The 18255-nt window shown below is 43.1% G+C and overlaps 1 protein-coding gene across 2 annotated transcripts in view; it reads right to left on the bottom strand.

The window, feature by feature from the left end:
• LOC116277082 (protein sidekick-1-like) overlaps positions 1-6862 on the bottom strand; it is a 92606-nt gene extending 85744 nt beyond the window's left edge. The window contains exon 1 of one of the 2 annotated variants that reach the window (XM_072955290.1): positions 6827-6862. The gene's annotated coding sequence lies outside the window, so the exon portion shown is untranslated. The remainder of the gene's footprint in view (positions 1-6826) is intronic. The other variant, XM_072955291.1, reaches the window with a different exon arrangement.
• Between the last annotated feature and the right edge of the window lie 11393 nt (positions 6863-18255).

Genomic DNA, 18255 nt, shown 5'->3' with positions numbered 1-18255 from the left:
AAAGGGAAAATCACCTAAAGATTTTTACCTGGAAAATAGAGAAACGTCTCCATCAGATAGAATTCACGTCTCTAATGGATTGGCCACCCCCAGATGACGTGGGCGCAGGTAGGTTCAGGTAGGTGCACAAGGCAGGAGGCAGCTGAGGAGAGAGCCTCTGCTCTCTTTGAGAGACCTGACACCTGATGTCATAATGGCTGCCTTCTGTGAGGGCCTGCTACGTGCAGGGAGCCACTGTCCCTCAGCTGATCCTCACGACAGCTCTCAGACAGAGATTACTGTCCCCATGCCTGGAGGAAACTGAGGCTCAGAGGCTGACTTCCCAGTGCAGGGAGGGCAGAGAAGGGCTGACGCCCAGTGGCTAGTGGCCAGAACAGCCTAAAGGTCAGGGGCTCCTGGAGGGGTCAGGCAACCACTCTGATCAGTCGGAACTCACTCTGATTGGTTAGGGGTCTGTTCCAGCCAGAGTTTGATTCTAATTCTGATTCTGAAGCTGGATCTTTTAACTGTGCTCTTTCATCTACGAACATGGTACTTCTCAATCTAAGAACTGAAATTTATACATAAGTCCAATAGAGGCACAGAGGAGGAGAGGTTATTGACCTCATCCAGTAAGTCTTTGGTTTACGAAAAGAACAATATAGAATTCATTTTTAAAAATCTCCATTAATATTAAGATATTGCATTTATTTTTGTGGGAGAGTATCAGCTAACATATCAGTAATTGGAATCCTAAAAGCAGAAGGAAAGAGAAGACACAGAAGAAATGGTTGAAGTAATAACAGTCAAGAACTTTCCAAAATCAGTGACAGACACCAAAACACAGGTCCAAGAAGCTCAGAGAACATCAAGCAGCGTAGAAACAAAACAGAACCTCCCATCTACACATCACCATCAAACTGCTGAAATCCAGAGACAGAGAAGCAATATTGAAGGAAACAGGAGAAAAAGAAGACATATTACCTACAGAGGAACAGCATAACAAGTAGACTGGGCTTCTTATCAGAAATGAGGCAAGCACAATGACAATGGAATGACATCAAATGCTGAAAGAAACACATGTCAATACAGAATTCTATACCAAGTGAAAATATTCTTCAAAAGTGAAGGATAAATAAAGAGTTTTTCAAGCAATCTGCCCCCTACCCTCTCCCGCCCCAAACCAAAACCCAAACCAAACAACAACAAAAATGAAACCCCAAACTCAGGGAATTTATTGCCAGCAGGGCTACTGTACAAGAAACATGAAAGAAAATTCTTCAGCCAGAATATGCTATAGGTCAGGATCTTGGATACACACAAAGAAGCAAAGAGCATCAACAAAGAAATAAATGAAGGTAAATTAAAATGTCTTTCTTATTTTTAAGTTATGTAAAGGATTCCTGACTGTTTAAAGCTGTAATGACAACAACATATTGTGAATTAATAGCATATTTAGAAGTAAATTATGAAAATAATAGTAAAAGAGATGAGAGGGAAGAACTGGAAATATACCGTCAAAAGATCTTTACACTATATATAAAGCAGTATAATGTTATTTGAAGGCAGACTCAAATTATTTTAAAATGTATACTGTAAACACTATAGTGGTCATGGTAAGAGTTGTCAGAAAAGAGGTACAAAGTCAATGAAACCAAAAGTTTTTTTAAATATCAACAAAGTTGATAAACATCTAGGCAGGTTGATTGAGAGAAAAGAGAGAAGACATAAATTACAAATACTGGAATGTGAGAGGGAACACCACTGTATGCACTAAAAAAAAAATAAATACCACAAACAATTCTATGCCAATAAACTTGTTGACTCTAATGACCTGGGCCAATTCTTTGAAAGAAACAAACTACCAAAACTCGTTCAAGAATAAAAACATAACCTGAATAGTCTTATATCTATTAACAAAATTATATTTGTAGCTGAAATATCAAAAAACAAACAAAAAAAGAAACAAACAAACAAACACAAACAAAACTCCAGATCCAGACAGTACCGCTGGTGAAATCTTCCAGATACACCAACTCTACAGAAAACAGAAGAGAAAGAAGTACTTCTCAACACACTTTTTGAGGGCAGCATTACCCTAATACCAAAAATAGATAAACAGATTACAAGCAAACTACAGATGAATATCTTTCATGAATACTGATGTAAATATTCTCAACAAAACATTAAAAAATGAATCCAGAAATATACAAAGTGTACAAAAGAATAACACATTATTACCAAGTAGACTTCATCCCAGGACTGGAAGATGGAGTCAATATTCAGAAACCAATCAACATAATTTATCTTACTAACAGACTAGATAATAAAAACCATATGAGCATGTTAATAAATGCAGAAAAAGAATCTGATAAAATTCAACATTCATTTATGATAAAAGCTCTCAACAATAGGAAAAAAAAGGAGTTTCTTAACCAAACATAGGATATCCATAAAAAACCTACAGCTAACATCATGCTTCAGAGTGAAAGACTGAGGACTTTTAAGGTCAGGAACAAGGAATACTCGTCTTCTCTCACCACTGCTACTCAACATCCTATCCAGTCCTAACCTGTACAAAGGGGCAGGAAAAGGCCATCGTACAGATTGAATAACAGCAAGAGAGAAAATTTTCTGTACTTACAAATGAGATGATTTGTCTATGTGGAAACTCTTAAAGAATTTATGAAAAAGCTAGAATAAGTGAGTTTAGCCAGATGGCAGGCTACTATATCAATATATGAAAGTCACTTATATTCCTGTATACCATCAGTGAGCAATGGGAATGTTGGTGGGGGGAATAATCCACCATTTACACTTGCACCTAAAACAAACAAAAAAGACAAGGTACAAAATACTTAGGCATAAATTTAACAAAATATGTACAGAATCTGTATGCTAAAAACTATAAAACACTGATGAAAGAAATCAAAGCAGACCTATATAAATGGAGAGGTATACCATATTCATGGATAAAAAGATCAATGTTGTGAAGATGTCAAATTCTCTTCAGTTTGATTTATAAATTCAATTCAATACCAATCAAATAATCTCCACAAAATAACTGACCCTTCCAATAGGTCGAGATCATGTAAAACAAGGAAAGAATGAGAAACTACTGAAGTTTGGAGGAGATTAGGGAGACAACAACTAAATGCCACATGACAGCCTGGAGCGGATACTGCAAAGGAAGAAGGATGTGAGAAACCAGGTGAAGTCTAAATCGACTCTGCATTTTAGTTAATGGTAAAGTCCCAATGTTAATTTCTCAGTTTTGATAGATGTATTACAGTTACGTCAAGTGTTACTGTTAGGGGAAACTGAATGAAGTTTATACAAGACTTCCAGTACTAATTATGCAACTCCTCTATAAATCTAATCTGATTTAAAATTAAAAGTTTACTTTCTTTAAAAAAGGCAAATGACACCTGCTGGAGATTTCCCCCAGGGGGTCAGGGAAAGACTAGTCTAAGGAGAGCATTTTGAAATGACAGTGAGAGACAAAAAGTAAAGGAATTCACTTAGAAGTGACTGCATCCTTCTAAGTCCTGTGTGTTCAGTGTAACAGTTATGCTCATGCGGAGCAGCACTTGTTTTGCTCCTGCTAGCCATCATCTTCCCCTGGAAATTGGCACATAAGGTCAAATTCCTCAGCTTAAAAGGGGCAAAGAACTGTAAAAATAATGAGAAATGGCAGTCACGATATATTGGAATAAATTTATAGAATGAGAGAGTTAAGTTTAGTATGTCAAAAATTCACAGAAACTCTGGCCTCTAGATGTAATATCTTTATGGTCTTAAAAGCAAAGCTTTATACAGCATTACCTAAACTTTTCTGAGTGCTGACAAAGGCTTTGTATTAGAGACTGATGCATTTTTAAATGTCTTTTAGTATTTTGACCATTTTTACTTCTAATGGCACAATGACAGTACTCCATTTACAAAGAACCTTTTACCATTACACTTAGATGGATGATCCCAAATAAATCCATGAGATGCTGAAGTTATAATACTCAGGGAATGATAAATATCAGATGGCATTTCTTTCAAATAAAATTATTTAAACAGCATTTTCTTTTTCTACTCTGTGGGAACAAAAGGAACCCATACCTCGTTTGTTAAAGCTTGCCTGCAATGTGTTATGTTAGTTTTTGATTTTAACCATTCATGAAAGCCCTTCTCCCTTCTGCTGGGCAGCTTGAAACTCCCACGCCCAGGTGACTGCCCACGACAACCAACGTCCTCCCCTAGGTGAAGTCTCAAAATCTTACATTTCAGAGTCAAAACCAGCGTGCCTACGTTTTCTTACTGGCAAGGAAAATGCACCTGGCCTGTGGAGTGCTGAGTGTGTGGGAGGAGGACAAATTTTTGAGAGGAGGAGAAGGGGTCTTCGGAAAGCTCAGAGCCAACCCTGACTTCCAGCCACCCCCCTTCCCTCTGGGCTCTGCTTCCCTGATTGAAATTGTAGAGGAATGAACAACACAGCTGTGCCAAAAAGCACACTGTGTTAGCTTCCCCTTTTTTTTTTAAAGAAATCTTTAACTGACAACGTTCTGCAGCAAAGCAGAATCCCCTACAAGAGTCACCAGAATTAGCTTTGTTTCCCCAATGAGACATGTCAGTCAACTTCATGCTTCCCTTCTGTATTACTGCCTTTCAATGATGCGATGTAGTAACTCACATTTTCTTAAGCAGCAATGACAGCGTACACATCACTTATTCATCTCAGAACATAATGCAACAGAAGCAAGCCCCGTGGCTGTTTCTCCCTCTGGAGGCTAACAGGATGCCTTTCTATAAACTCCTCTTTATAAACAGCAGCTCCTGAACACACTCCCACATGTGCAGGTGAACAGCAGTGCCTTCAGTTTCAGTTTTGTCACGGAGAAGATGGCACGTGCTGTGCCACATGGAACTCCCGGGCCCTTAGATGTGCTCTTGGTTTCTGAAGAAGGACGGTAAGCCAGAGCGTAGATTTACATTGCTGCTCGTTCTGAGACTAGGGGGAGCGTCTAGACTGTTTACCATCGTCGCAGGCAGTGTTACAGTGTCAGTGAATTCCTGTGGAAGGAAAGTCCAGACGGAAGAGCAGGGAGTGACCACGGCAGCAGAGCCTGCTATGTCAACCAGCTGTGAGGCCTTCCCTGTATTTTATTTCATCTACTAGTAATGCATTTGTGTTTTCAACAGAAAGAGCTGATTCACCACCCAGATGTCACCCAGTCTGTAAAGCCCATTTTGATAAGGTGGTTTTCCTTCCCTATTTCTTTTTTAATGATGTCTAGTTTCTCCATGCAGACAGTTTTAATCTCATTATATCAAGGGTCTGCTTGATGGTATTTAATAATCACAGTGCCTCCCCGGGACAAATCTCCCTGCTCAGATGCACCCAGTTACTGAAATAAAATGAGCAGTGCACTTTTTCACAGTCAGTGATTGGTGACAGGTCTGTTGATGGTTCATTAATAGACAATAAATGACAGCATTCCTGGTGCGCTAATTGTCAGGTGACTGGATTAGAGTTCCTTCCAGTTTGTAAGGCTGACCTGCGCCACATCAGTTTAGGCTTTTCTTCCCAACTTTACACGCCCTGGAGTTGCAGTCCTTCATCACAGCAGCTAAACCTGTCAGGATTAACATTCTTCTAAACAATCAAACCAAAATTACTCTCGAGTTATGAAATCGGGTTTTTATGAGAGGTTTTATATAATCTCTGAACTTTGCTCGTCTCTAGAAAGATATAAAGGATAAATAATGGTCTGCCGGAGAACATTTATCTCTTCCATGAAAGAAAAACTAAACAGAGAACACACCAGTGCCCTGGGAAGCCATGCACAGCTGACGGATGACGGCTGAGAAGTAAAACACGCTGTTATTTCCAAAGAAAATTCTCATTAAAAAAAAAGCAAACCCCACACTCTCAAAGCTGGAAAATAACCTAGAGATCAAAAGTGCATTTTAAGTTTTCAAAAGTGTTTGAATCAAAAGGAGCTGCATTTACACATCTGCACACCAAAATAACCAAACACTAATTTCTTAACGTGCTTTCAATGAAGAGCCTTTTTTTTCTTCAGTCAGTTTGAACTCAGCCCTCAAGACTGACTGACCAAGACCAGTTCTTATTTCATCTTAATCCAACATGATAAATTCACCAAACATCCTGTTTCTGTGTCTGGCTGAACCTTAATTTCCCTCAGTTCTGTCGTCACTTGGACAAACGGGACTTTTCCATCAGCGCCAGGAATGAGAACTCACTGGCGACAGCCCCGTCTGCAGTCCCCCAGCGGCGGCCTGTTCCTTGTTAATTTGCCAGGAGGAGAGAGGAAGGAGGTGATGGCTGCATCCTCTGACCTGAACCCACTGGGGAACCCGCAGCAACACCACCACGTCGTGGCCACTGAGCTGAGGGCTGCGGACTCCAGGCCATTCAACCCCTTGGTAACCCAGGTCCCATGACCCCTGGGGCCTTTCAAACTCTTCAGCTGGGAACTCGAAGCCTTTCACAGTGGGCCCTTTATCCTTTCTCCCACACCTTCCCCTCTGTCACCGCCCTTGTAACACCACACGTGGTTCCCACGTGCAGGGAACGGTGTGTTTCCCCACTGACCAGCGTGGTCTCTGTAGTCCCCAAACCAGAGCTCGGTCTCTCTCCTGAACTCACTGTGGCCCTTGGATTCTGGGTGTGCCAGTCTCCCTGGAATCGGCCGAGACGTCATGTGAGAGTGTGTGTTGTTCTGGAGAGCGGGTCCACAGCGCCCACACCTCAGCTACGCTCCTACTTGGTGGATGGGATCCAGCCACTCTGGCTTCCTTTCCCAAAACCCCACAATCCCTCAGGCCCCCGTACCTGTTCTCTGCCCCTTCCATCATTCACAGCGCAGATCAGCCTCTGGAAGCGCTGCCCCGAGGCGTTTGTGGACTTGCCTGCAATCCGCCTTCCTCTCCGGAATGGCCCCACCTGAGCAGGGTCCCCTGTGTCCCGCCCTCTGTGCCCTCCCAGAGCCTGGAACAGGTCTAGGCAGGGCGGGATGCCCAATCAGTCAGCTTTTGCCAAATTAATTAACGTGTGCATGAATCAATCTCTTGAAGTGGTTTGAGACCTGAGAAAGGTTCTGACTTCATTGCGTCAGGTGATGGAAATCAGCCTCTCCATAATCACAACGGGTCTGCGTCAGACATTTTAAAACATCTAACTCAGCCAGTGAAGTGCAATCACGACATTCTGTTCTCTTTGCCTTCCGATCTTTCACCGTGGCTACCTTTCCTTTCAAGCAGGCCTCTGAGTCTCTCAGGTGTGTGTTGCCTTGTTTAGTGCTGTTCTTTGTTTTTCAAGTGCATATTTAAAGTCTGCTCACTTACAGCTACAGAGGCTTCCTTCCCCTGTGAACCTCAGAATAATTTCTGGGAAGATACCAGTGGTGGTAAGGATCTTGGGTTGCATGTGGGTTACGTGGAAAAGCCCTAGAACTGGTGCGATGAGAACTGGGGTGACCGTCACCCAGCTCCTCACTGGGGGCTGTCCCAGCATTTCTTCCTGCAGACAGAAACTTTTATCAACGGCTTGTCATGTGTCAACAAAAAATTCTGAGCCTGTGGTCTCACTGCTCCTGCCCTTTCAGCACCCTTCAAAGGGAGAGGGTGACACGTCCTGCTCCATTGCCCCTTTGTCAGACTCACTCTTTTAAGGCTGACTCCACCTCCCTCCCTCAGGGGAACCCTCCCTATGCATCCAACCCCTTGCTTTCACCCCTCCCCTCTCTCCTGCCCGCTTCATAGAAGTGGCTCCCCAGGAATCTCACCTCGTTGACACAGTTCACTCCCCACCACCAGAGCCCAGGGTACTTCCTACTCCTGTCAGGAAAACATGCACCTGCTGTCCAGGGGAAGAGGTCTGAGGGGTGGGCAGCTGCACAAGTGGATGGAAAACGCGGTCAAAGCTAGCAACCCCAGGACGCCAGGAGCTGGAGATCAAGTTCAAGTAGGAGCGAAGCAGAATCCGTTAAATGTGGAGGCCTCCTTCCAGGGGCAATGCTTCTTGCCCCCTTCTGTTCCCATTTCTGTGGAGAGATCTTTCCTCTAAGCTGTCTCTCTGCCCTCTCACTGGGGGACGTGGCACTTAGCTAAGCAGCGGATTTGGGGAAAATAAATAGACAGGGTATTCTCAGCTTAGCTCCTCCTCCTCCTCTTCCCAGGGAGGAGTGCTTGCCCTGCTCTGCCCGCTCCTCGTGGACCTGCACCTGTGCCGTCTAGGGCCGTCCAGGGCTGAGCGGCTAACTTCAACTCTGCTTTTGCTGTTGGAAAACCCACTTTCCTGCAGGTTCTGGCCACATCTCCAAAATCTGTTTTATTAGTATAAAGATAACACTTTCACTTCCTCTCTGCCTTCCCCTTTTGTCGTAGTCTTCAATAGGCCGAATTTTCTTCAACAGGAAAGAGGGGGAATTGTTCGTGGGGCTCCTCAACCCATAAGGATTGTTTGCATGGATTTGCTTTCTCCCTCACAAAACCCTTCAAAAATGACAGTAAAAGAGTTTTTAAAAATTACTGGTCTGCAAGTACAAAGCAAACAGAGAGGCGACACCACAAATATTTGGAAGAGAAGAATTGACAGGAAGTTACAACTCGAGTGACTGTTTAAAAACATACCTTTAAAGAGTGAAGTGACTTACACTGCAGAACCCAGAAAAGAGGCAGGCCCTGGGGGCTGCGGGCGTTGCAGCCAGTCTGGTCGAGTTTAAGGCTGCAAATGGAGAATTGCTGCATATTTCTCCACAGTTATTGGGGCCCCTCCCCACATTTTACATGAAAAGAGTATCTTTCTTGCGTGTAAAAATATTAGAGGTAAGCCAGGTCTAGACACAGTGCACTAACTAACAATGGCCCAGACAACCACTTCACACCCACTAGAATGTCTACTGGGATAAAAAAAAAAAACAGAAAAGAAGTGTTGGCAAGGATGTGGAGAAACTGGATCCTGCGGGCATTGTGGGTGGGGATGTGAAATGGTGCAGCCATTGTGGAAGACAGTATGGAGCTTCCGTGAAAAGTTAAAGTGTGGAATTACCCTAGGATCCAGGAGCCTCATCTCTGGGGATATGAACAAAGGAACTGGAAACGGAGACTTGAATGGATATTTGCACACGCATGTTCACAGAAGCATCATTCACAGTAGACACAATGTGGAAACACCCCAAGTGCCCACGATGGATGTACAAGTAAACAGAATGTGGTCCATCCACACTCCGGGTATTAATCCACCTTAAAAAGGAAGAAACTGACCCATGCTGCAACATGGATGAAGCCTGAAAACAATGCTAAGCAAAAGCAGCCTCACACAAAAGGACAAACAGTGTATGACTCCACGTCTCTGAGGAACGTCATGGCGGGGCGGGGCGGGGCTGGGCAGGGTGGCAAGGACAACAGGAGTCAGTGTGTGATGGACACAAAGTCTCAGTTTGGGACGATGAAACATTCTGGGAATGGAGAGTGGTGATGGTTGCACAACAATCTGAATACACTCAAACACTAACTGTATACTCAAAAGTGGTTAAAATGGTAAATTTTATGGTATGTATATTTTATCACAGCTTTTAAAAATAAGGACCTGCCCAGCAACAGAGTGCTGAAAGGGGCACTGAGACGTTGACCGGAATGCTAAGGAAATCTTCCCCCAGAACTTCTCTCAGAGGAAGTTGTCTGCTAAGTCCACTTATCAGGAGGCGAGGCCCCCAGGAGACCAGCAGGAGAGTGACAACAGTCGCCATGTTCCTTCTGATTGTTCAGATCACGGTGCCACATAGCACATTGCAGTGTGAGGCGGAGGTGCCTGTCTGCGGGTGATGGAGGACAGGCAGGCGCTCTCACCAGCACATCGCTGCCCACCTTCTCAGGAGCTCTGGGACACGGAGCTGAGAGCAGGTGCCCAGAGACACAACCAGCATCTCAAACTCCAGCTTTGTCAGAAAAGGATGCCATTTCTGGTGAAGGTCATCAAGAGGCCAACTGAAAGTCACTGATTCTCCAAGATTTGCCTAAGAAATAATTCAGATGACCACATTTGCCAAATCAAGAATTAGGAAGTGCCTGAGAAAGGAATCTTCTCGATTTGTAAAGAGGGGAAGGTCTGATAAGGCACACAAGTTCCTGGAGCTATACATTTAGCACATACCCTTCACTGCGAAGAATAGATTGCCAAAAATCATTGTGTTCTGCAAAGACACATGCACTCCATCCTCACAGCGCAGAGACTGCCCCACCCTGGACGTGCTGTCTCCACTAGTGGTTCTCCATCTTGGCTGCATACTGGCCTGACTGGAGAGTTTCACAGAGTGCCCTGCTTGGTGGCCTCCCGAACAGTCTGAGGTGGTAGGTCTGGGAGGTTGTGGGGTTTTCCAAAGCTCCCCTTGGGGTTCCGACATGCAGCCCCAGCTGAGAGCTGGTCTAAATAAAGGAAACCAGTTTCCTAATCATCGTGTGAGTGGGCGGATCTGCAGACGCAGTCATTCCGATGAGATGTTTGTGCGGGAAGGCTCCTGTCACTGCTGGCAAGGAGGCTTTTGGAAACTTGCTCTCAAAAATGTTTATACAACACAATACCCGGGAGCCTTTGTTTTCTGCTGCATCACTTAAAGCTGGATGCTCAAGAACCTCACTCCCAGTAGGTCTGCATAAGGGGTGCCTGGAACCACGGTAGGGCCCCTGCACCCCAGCAGCTGCTGGGGCTGTTTTCCGCTGAAGACCCCCACCTTTCCACGGGGACAGATGAGCACAAGCTCTTCTAAGCCACGAATCAGGATGGATAACTGCATTCTCCTAATTGTTTTCCTTTTCCAGCTTAGGTTCACTCTGATGGGAGACGGTGCAATTAGTCCACAAGCCACGTGAAGTTTGCTTTTTTGATGATTAAAGCCTTAATTGATTCAGAATGTTTTACCAATCAACCTCTGTGAATTACTTCGGGCGCATGAAGGCATCTTATAAAGAAGCATTAGCCCCAAATAAGGCTCTGAACGACACTGAGTTAACAGACAGCCCTTCTGGTGAAGACATTCGAGTTCTCCATTGGATGGAAATGAGTCTTGCTTTCTCCCATTTGTGTTCAAATTACTCATTCCATTTCTTTTTGGTGCCACCTAAGCAGCAGGGGACCAACTAAAACTCCTTCGTTTGAAGTGCACAAGCATCCCCCAAACACAGTGACGCCCACGTGGTGATTATTAACCCTCGGGAAGCACCAGAGCAAAGATGTACGGGAGAGGCTCCCCTTTTACAAAGACATCAAAGGAAACAGTCAGCAGATTTTATTTAAACAACAAAAAAATATGACAGGTAACCAGGAGAAAGAGACATCCGATCAGCACCCTTTCCTGATCTGTATGCGGAGTCCTGCCTCGACATTTGCATGTAACAAGGCACACTGGACACACAAACTGCCTGGCCAGCCTGTCAGGACAGCTGACACCGGTACAGACATCCTTCTGGGGGATTCCTTGAGATGAGGAGCAATTATTTCTCAGAGTAGTGAAAAGAAGGGTTATAGAGCACGGGGCTTGGTCATCACACACACACCACTTGACTGCTCTCCAAAATGGCTATATGATTTATACATCACTTAACAGCATTAAAAAATTCCATTATCCTGTACCCTGCCCAACACTGGAAAGTATCAAGCTTTTCAAATGTTCAGCAATTTGATGAATGTAAATTTATATTTTGTTTGAATCTGGATTTCCTAAATCAAAAGCGAGCATGCCCATCTTTTCATTAAGTTTGCTGGCAATACACGTTCATTTTCTCCTAACTGCCCTGTCATGGGCTTTGCTCGTTCTTCCACTGAGTTGTCTGTTTTTTCATAGATTACCTCTAGAATATTAAGCCTTTGTAGATTAACTATGTCTGTCTCTCTGTCTCTTAAGTTTGTTTACAGAACCCTTTTTTATAAAGAGGTTTTAAATTCTGATGCAATAAAATATGTTATCAGTTCTCTTATTGCTTTAAAACTGATTCTTATAAAGGTCTTTCCTATACCAACATTTTCTAAGGCTTTAATGGTTTTGTAGTTTACACTTATGTGTTGGATCTATTTGGAATTTATTTTGACAAGTACAGTGTGAGTGAGAGAGGTGTCACGGGCACTGTGGCTGACGCATCAAAACTGATTCGGCCCCTGGAAATCAGTCCGAGCCCCTGAGCACAGGGCTCTCCCCTGAAGGCTGCCACTGCAGCTGAGCTAACGAGACAAAGGGAAGGAGTTTTCACGGTGTGACTCCCTCTCCTGCTAACTAACAAGGAAGCACAAAGCCCCAAGCTGCCACCAGCAGTCCCCTCGCAGCTTCAAGGGGAACCGAACTGGGGCTGGAGCTCACGCTGGGGACGCTGAGCCGGGTGTGCAGAGCCGAGGGGGTGCCAGGATCTGCGGCCGCGGGGTCACAGGCCTCCCCCAGCCCGGCTCTGCCTTCAGACTCCACACGGGATCATCATTCACCTTCCTGACAGAAACCAGTTTGAGACTTTGTGTTACCCAAGTCCAAAGTAACCTGACTGGTGAGTGGATTTCGCCACAGGGGAGTCCACCACCATGATACTGGAGCAGGAATGAACATGTGTGCTGTTTTTAGTTATCAAGTGTAACCCCATTCCCAAAATGTAGTTGCTAAATACAGCCCCAGCCCCATCGCTCTGCTCACGAGTCTGTGGCTCATGCATCAGGGAGGACTCTGCTGAGGGATTTGTCTCCAGCCCCGGAGGCAGTGGGGTGCTGGGCTGGTCACCTCCGTCCAGTGGGACTTTTCCTGGTGTCTCATTCTCCGTGACCTTTACTTACAGGGTCTTTTATGACAGGTGGGTTTAAATTAGTCATGTTTACTGAGATTAATAATCTGGACAAATTCTGATATGTTATATATTTATTTTGCCACGATTCTTAGTAGTTTCTGTTTTTTTTTTAATTCTCTATTCTGTCCTTTCTTGGATTGATCTAATTCTTTCCATTATTTTTTTTTCACCAATGGTTTGGAAGCTATGGATTCAATTTCTATTCTTCTCGTGATTGTCCTTGAAATATTAACATTTACTTAAATTTACTTTTCCCTTATAGCTAGACTTAATTAAGAAGTATGCCCTTCTCCTGAACAAGATTCAAAATTAGTATACTTTTTCTTTTTTTTTAATCCACAGAATTTATTTATGAAGGCATATTGGACAATTTGTAGTTTTATCTTTAATATGCAAAAATAATTATCTAAAAAAAATAATTATCTTCATGAATTTAAACTAGCTACCTATGGATTTAGGTTTAAAAAACACCAAAAGGTAACTACACAATTTCTTTTATGTTTTCGTATATCCAAAACTGATTTAAAATAAAATTCTGCTACAGGAAATTGCATTACAATAAATTACAAGGCACCATCTAAGTTAAGGCAGACTTTTACTGAGTTGCATTTTACACTAAATACATAGGTGTTCTGCTGGGCTCAAACATAAATGTTTTTTTTAAGACTATAATTTTATTTGCTGCAAAGCAGTAAGACCTACATAGCTATGTTCCACAATTCTCCTGAAAATTAGTATACTTTTTCTTCATTTCTTCCCCACTCCATCTCTCTTCTCCTCAAACTCCCAGTACTTCCAATACTCTCATTTGTTAAAAAAGTTTTTTGGGAGGAGGTAATATTTATTTACTTTATTTATTATCATTATTATTTTTTATTCAACAGAGGTACTGGGGAGCGAACCCTGACCTTGTGCATGCTAAGCATGCGCTCTGCCACTGAGCTGTACCCTCCCCCGCCAATACTCCACTGTTGATAATTCTTAGAATTTTAGTTCTATCTTGATGGCATCAACAATAAACATCATTTAGACTTAACAGTAAGCGTGGCAAGTCCTTTACTCATCATTACTTCATTTGTACATAGTTTTCTTGCTGCTGGAGAGCACCCTCTATTGACTCTTTCAGAGTCTCTGCACGTGGGGAATGGCTGAGACCCTGAATGCTGGCAAATGTGCTCATTTATTCTGACAGTTGAAAGACAGCATAGAGTGCTCCACTCAGAGTTGCCTTCCCTCAGAACCATCACTGGGAGTATTTCACTTTTCTTTCCGGGATCTTGTAGGATGTTGTGTTTGGAGGTTTATTTGTTTTTATTGGCACCCAGTGAACCCTTTGTCTTTCTGACAAAGTTTTCTTTATGAGAACTCTCTAAGATTTCTTTACACATAACTATGTGCAAAATTATCTTCTTATAAAGTTTGTTACTGAGTAAATTTTGGCTCTATCTTCTACAATCATTAACCCCCCCCAGGTAGTCTCTCAAGGCTAGTCCTGCTGTCCTGGGGGGCTCCCAGGCTGACTCTCAAGCTGTGTTCACTTTTTCCTCAGTCTATTGAATTTTTATTTCAACAATCAATCTTTACTTGCAGGATCTCCAGTATTTTACTGATGAAAGTTTTCTATCTTTCCTAAAGTAGTAAATGTGTCTTCTTTTTCACTGGCTCTCCTAAATGTTTCCTTGCATAAACATTCTTTGTTGAGACTGGTGTGTCTTTTTCATGGTGTTTCTCAGAGGCCTCATGACTCCTGGTGCTGGGCACATCTCTGTATTTGAGGTCCCACGGCAGCACATCTGCCAGATCTCTGCACTGCAGTGAGAGGGGATGAGCGTGCGCTGACCAGGGTGCTTATCTAGATCAACTTCTGGGAGGGAGTTCTCACTGTCCTCCTGGCTCACTAGAGGGCAGACCTCTCTCTTTGACTCACCCCCCAGTACTCACAGTTCTCACCTGCAGGCAAAGACCTCTGTGGTCACAGCAGAGGAGTGAGGAAGCACCACACACATGGGAGATACTGTAGGTGAGCTGCTGGAGATCATTCATCACCATGTGTCTGTGCACGGGCCCCATCTTGCTCTCAGTGTCTCCTCCCTCAGTGCTGCTTCCACCTTTTGTAGGTTTCTTTTCAATCCACTCTTGTTTGCTGTTTCTCTTCAGGAGTTCATCACAACACATACCTTTCCCCCTTTTCTGTGTTACCTAATTACCTTCCTGTCATCTACCTACCTGTCATCTATCTGTTTATCCACTCTCTCTCTCTCCATCCATCCATCCATCCATCCATCCATCCATCCATCCATCCATCAATGTCTTTGCTCTTGTTTCTATTACTTAGAGTAAGAGGAAGAGGTGATGGCAGAATCATAGTCTGCCATTTGACCTGAAACTCCTCAGATATTCTTCTTACACTTTCAGAAGAAAATATTGCAGAATAAATCCAAATTGTCACTTTTACATTTTCTAATAAATACAGGCTCTCAAGTGGAGTTGCATGACTTTAAAATTTCATGAGTAACATATTTCTTCAATATGCATTCCATTCTCATTGCAAAATTTTGCCAGCACCGTGGGACATGGTCACCAGGCTCCTTGTGATAATCCGATCATCCTGAGCAGTTAATAGCAGGTACTGGTAATAAGTGTATATATTGAGAATGTGGGTAAGGAAGTAAGAAGGGAAATTACATTTATTGCATGTCTACTATGTTCTAGAAGCTCTATCTAAATTATCTGTTTAAATTTGAACAAGCTAGCACTCTGTAAGGTGTTTACTCACGTTTGATAGAGAAGGCTCGTCTCAGTCCTTGGGAACCCTTGTCAGACTACCTGCTGTGTCCCTTCATGGCAGCGGGAGAAGGGAGTGAGTGTGCTGGTGATGAGGGTGCTTACCGACATCACGTCTTGGGAGTGAGTTCTAGCCTTTCCTCCTGCAGCCACAAGGCTAGCAAGGAGCAGAGTCGAGATCTGAACCCCTGCTCCTCCAGCATCCATCAGATTTGGCTCCAAGTTTTTTTAAGAAAGTGAGATTTATTAGGTCATTCTCAAATATTTTATTCCTCAGAGTTATAATCCCTATTCCATATTCTTGAATTAAGAAATTTGTTAAGTTTTATTTTTTTAAAAAAATGGAATATATGCAAACATATGCATGTATACCAAATCTAATCACAGATTTTTGTAGAATACCTTTCAATACTCAAATTCACTTGATTAAAAAAAAACAAGGATTGTAAAACACAAGACAGACTAGATTGTGAGGTCCTTGGGGACAGTCATGATTATTTCTATATCCCCAACAGCTGACACTTAATAAATGCCATCCAAAATTGTTAGCTAAATGAACAGACTCCAGAATCCACACTCAGGGCTGCAAACTGTTTCCAAGATTACTCTGAACAAGAGATTTCCTTCCATCATTCCAACCAGCAAAATCAACATACACACTGGGCACCATCCAAATGGCAAATGCCCCTCATCCACGCAGCACAGTAGGAAGACAGAGCCAATCAGTGTAACTGCAAGGTAGCTGACCGCAGGTTAACATTCTGCCTTCACAGGGGTTGATCCTCTGGGGCGGGTGACTCTATGACAAAGGTAAATGGCGTTTTAAGAAAAACTTATGTTTTTCTTTCCTTAAACAGCATGTTTTAAAAGTAAATTTGTAGAAACATTTTTTAAAAACAAATAGTACCTTTCTCACGTTTTTTCTGATTCATAAAATGGATGTTTCCAGCGGTGATGGCTGGTGACAGCACCGTAACCACATCTACGGAACACACGAGCTGTCCCTCAAAGACCTCACTCCGTCCATCCCTCTGGGCTGGTCAGGTTTCTACACTTCCACAGGATGTTAGCTCCAACTGTTTTTGTAACCAGAATTCCAAAATGGATTAAATAATCCCAAGAAAACATCAAGAGTCATCCCACAGCCCTGGACACAGTTCACCACTAACATGAGGAGCTGGGGCCTCGCAGCGGGGCCCGTCCTCCACTTTTTTTGGGTCTGAAAACGCAGCCCCTGACCCTCTGATCCAGCCCTTCCTTCTCTCAGTGTTCACCCAGACTAACTCCCAGTCACCCCACGGGCACCCTAACAATGCACAGTTCCAATATGCTTCAGACACACGTTTTCTGTTAGGAATATAATTTCCCCTTATTTGTCAAAATCTGCCAGGGATATAAGAATGCACTCCTTTATTTATAGGTCTTATTGTTTAATAATTGCACTTTAAATCTATTTTTCTTCCTCCAGGGGGTGTGCAAAGCCATTTAGCCATCTCAATGTCCAGTCTTTTCCCAAAGGGCACTCCCCCTGTGCTCACAGCAGCCCCCCACCAGGGGGGTTTACTGAGGTCTGTAAGCAAGCATCCTGAGCGTCTCCACCAAACCACATGCACCGACTGCCTGATGCCAGCAGCTCTCTCCTCGAGAATGAGCCTCTTTTTAAAACACACATCCTCACAACACCTATATGATTGGCAGTTCTTACATCAAGGGTATTGCTTATCTAAATGGTTATGCCCTTGGGGTTCGTATTTTCAAAATATAGCTCCATTAGAGGGGATGCTGGCGACAAAGCAAGAATATAAACACATGTGACAAGACATACATTATGCTTCAGTCTTTACGGAAACATGAAGTGCAAATTAGTTTTAACTGAAACTTAAAATATGTTAAATACTTACAACATTATTAACATGAAGCAGAAATTAAATATCAGTCTCTTAAGACATATGAAAGTAGGATAATTTCTTCATTAAACTGTTAATGTCACCAAATAATTCAATTAAAAAAACCACGACACCATGTCTATGAGAAACACTGCCTCCTGAAAGCTCAGCATTCACGGTAGACAGCAGCTTTCTCCGCTTTAACAAGCTTTAAATGCATCTTAATAAAATAAATTTCACTCTAAGAAGTGAAAATTCCAACATATACGGTATAATTATGAGTTACTAGTGGCAGTCATTTTGAATTACTAATAATGCACATGTGGGTTTTTTTTCAGTTGGTCCATCAGGTTTGGTCTAGAACTCAATTTTTAGAAACTAAAAAAGATGTCTTACTTTAATTAATAATACAGAAATTATATATGGTAATTAATTCAGACACTAATAAGTATCACTTTATCTAATAATTAACAATTAACAATGATAATTAGAACCAGTATCACCTTACTGCACGCCAGGCACTGTTAGGCACATGTTGCATGTATTTACAACACCAGGTGTCACTGCTGCTTCCATGAGACAGAGCGGAGGCTCAGCACCACACACCCAGACCACGGTGTGGCCAGACTCAAAGCAGGTGTTGCGTCCCCAGCCTGGCGCTCCCCACTCCGCAATGTGCCATCTCTCCTACCTGTCTTTTTTCATAGGGCAGCAACGTGGAAGAAGGTAGCACACCTTACGTGGGAGGGCAGGACTCTGTGCTTTAACTCGC

This window comes from Vicugna pacos, chromosome 35, assembly GCF_048564905.1.
Source record: "Vicugna pacos chromosome 35, VicPac4, whole genome shotgun sequence".
Taxonomy (NCBI): Eukaryota; Metazoa; Chordata; class Mammalia; order Artiodactyla; family Camelidae; genus Vicugna; species Vicugna pacos.
This window is presented reverse-complemented; position numbering and strand designations above follow the sequence as displayed.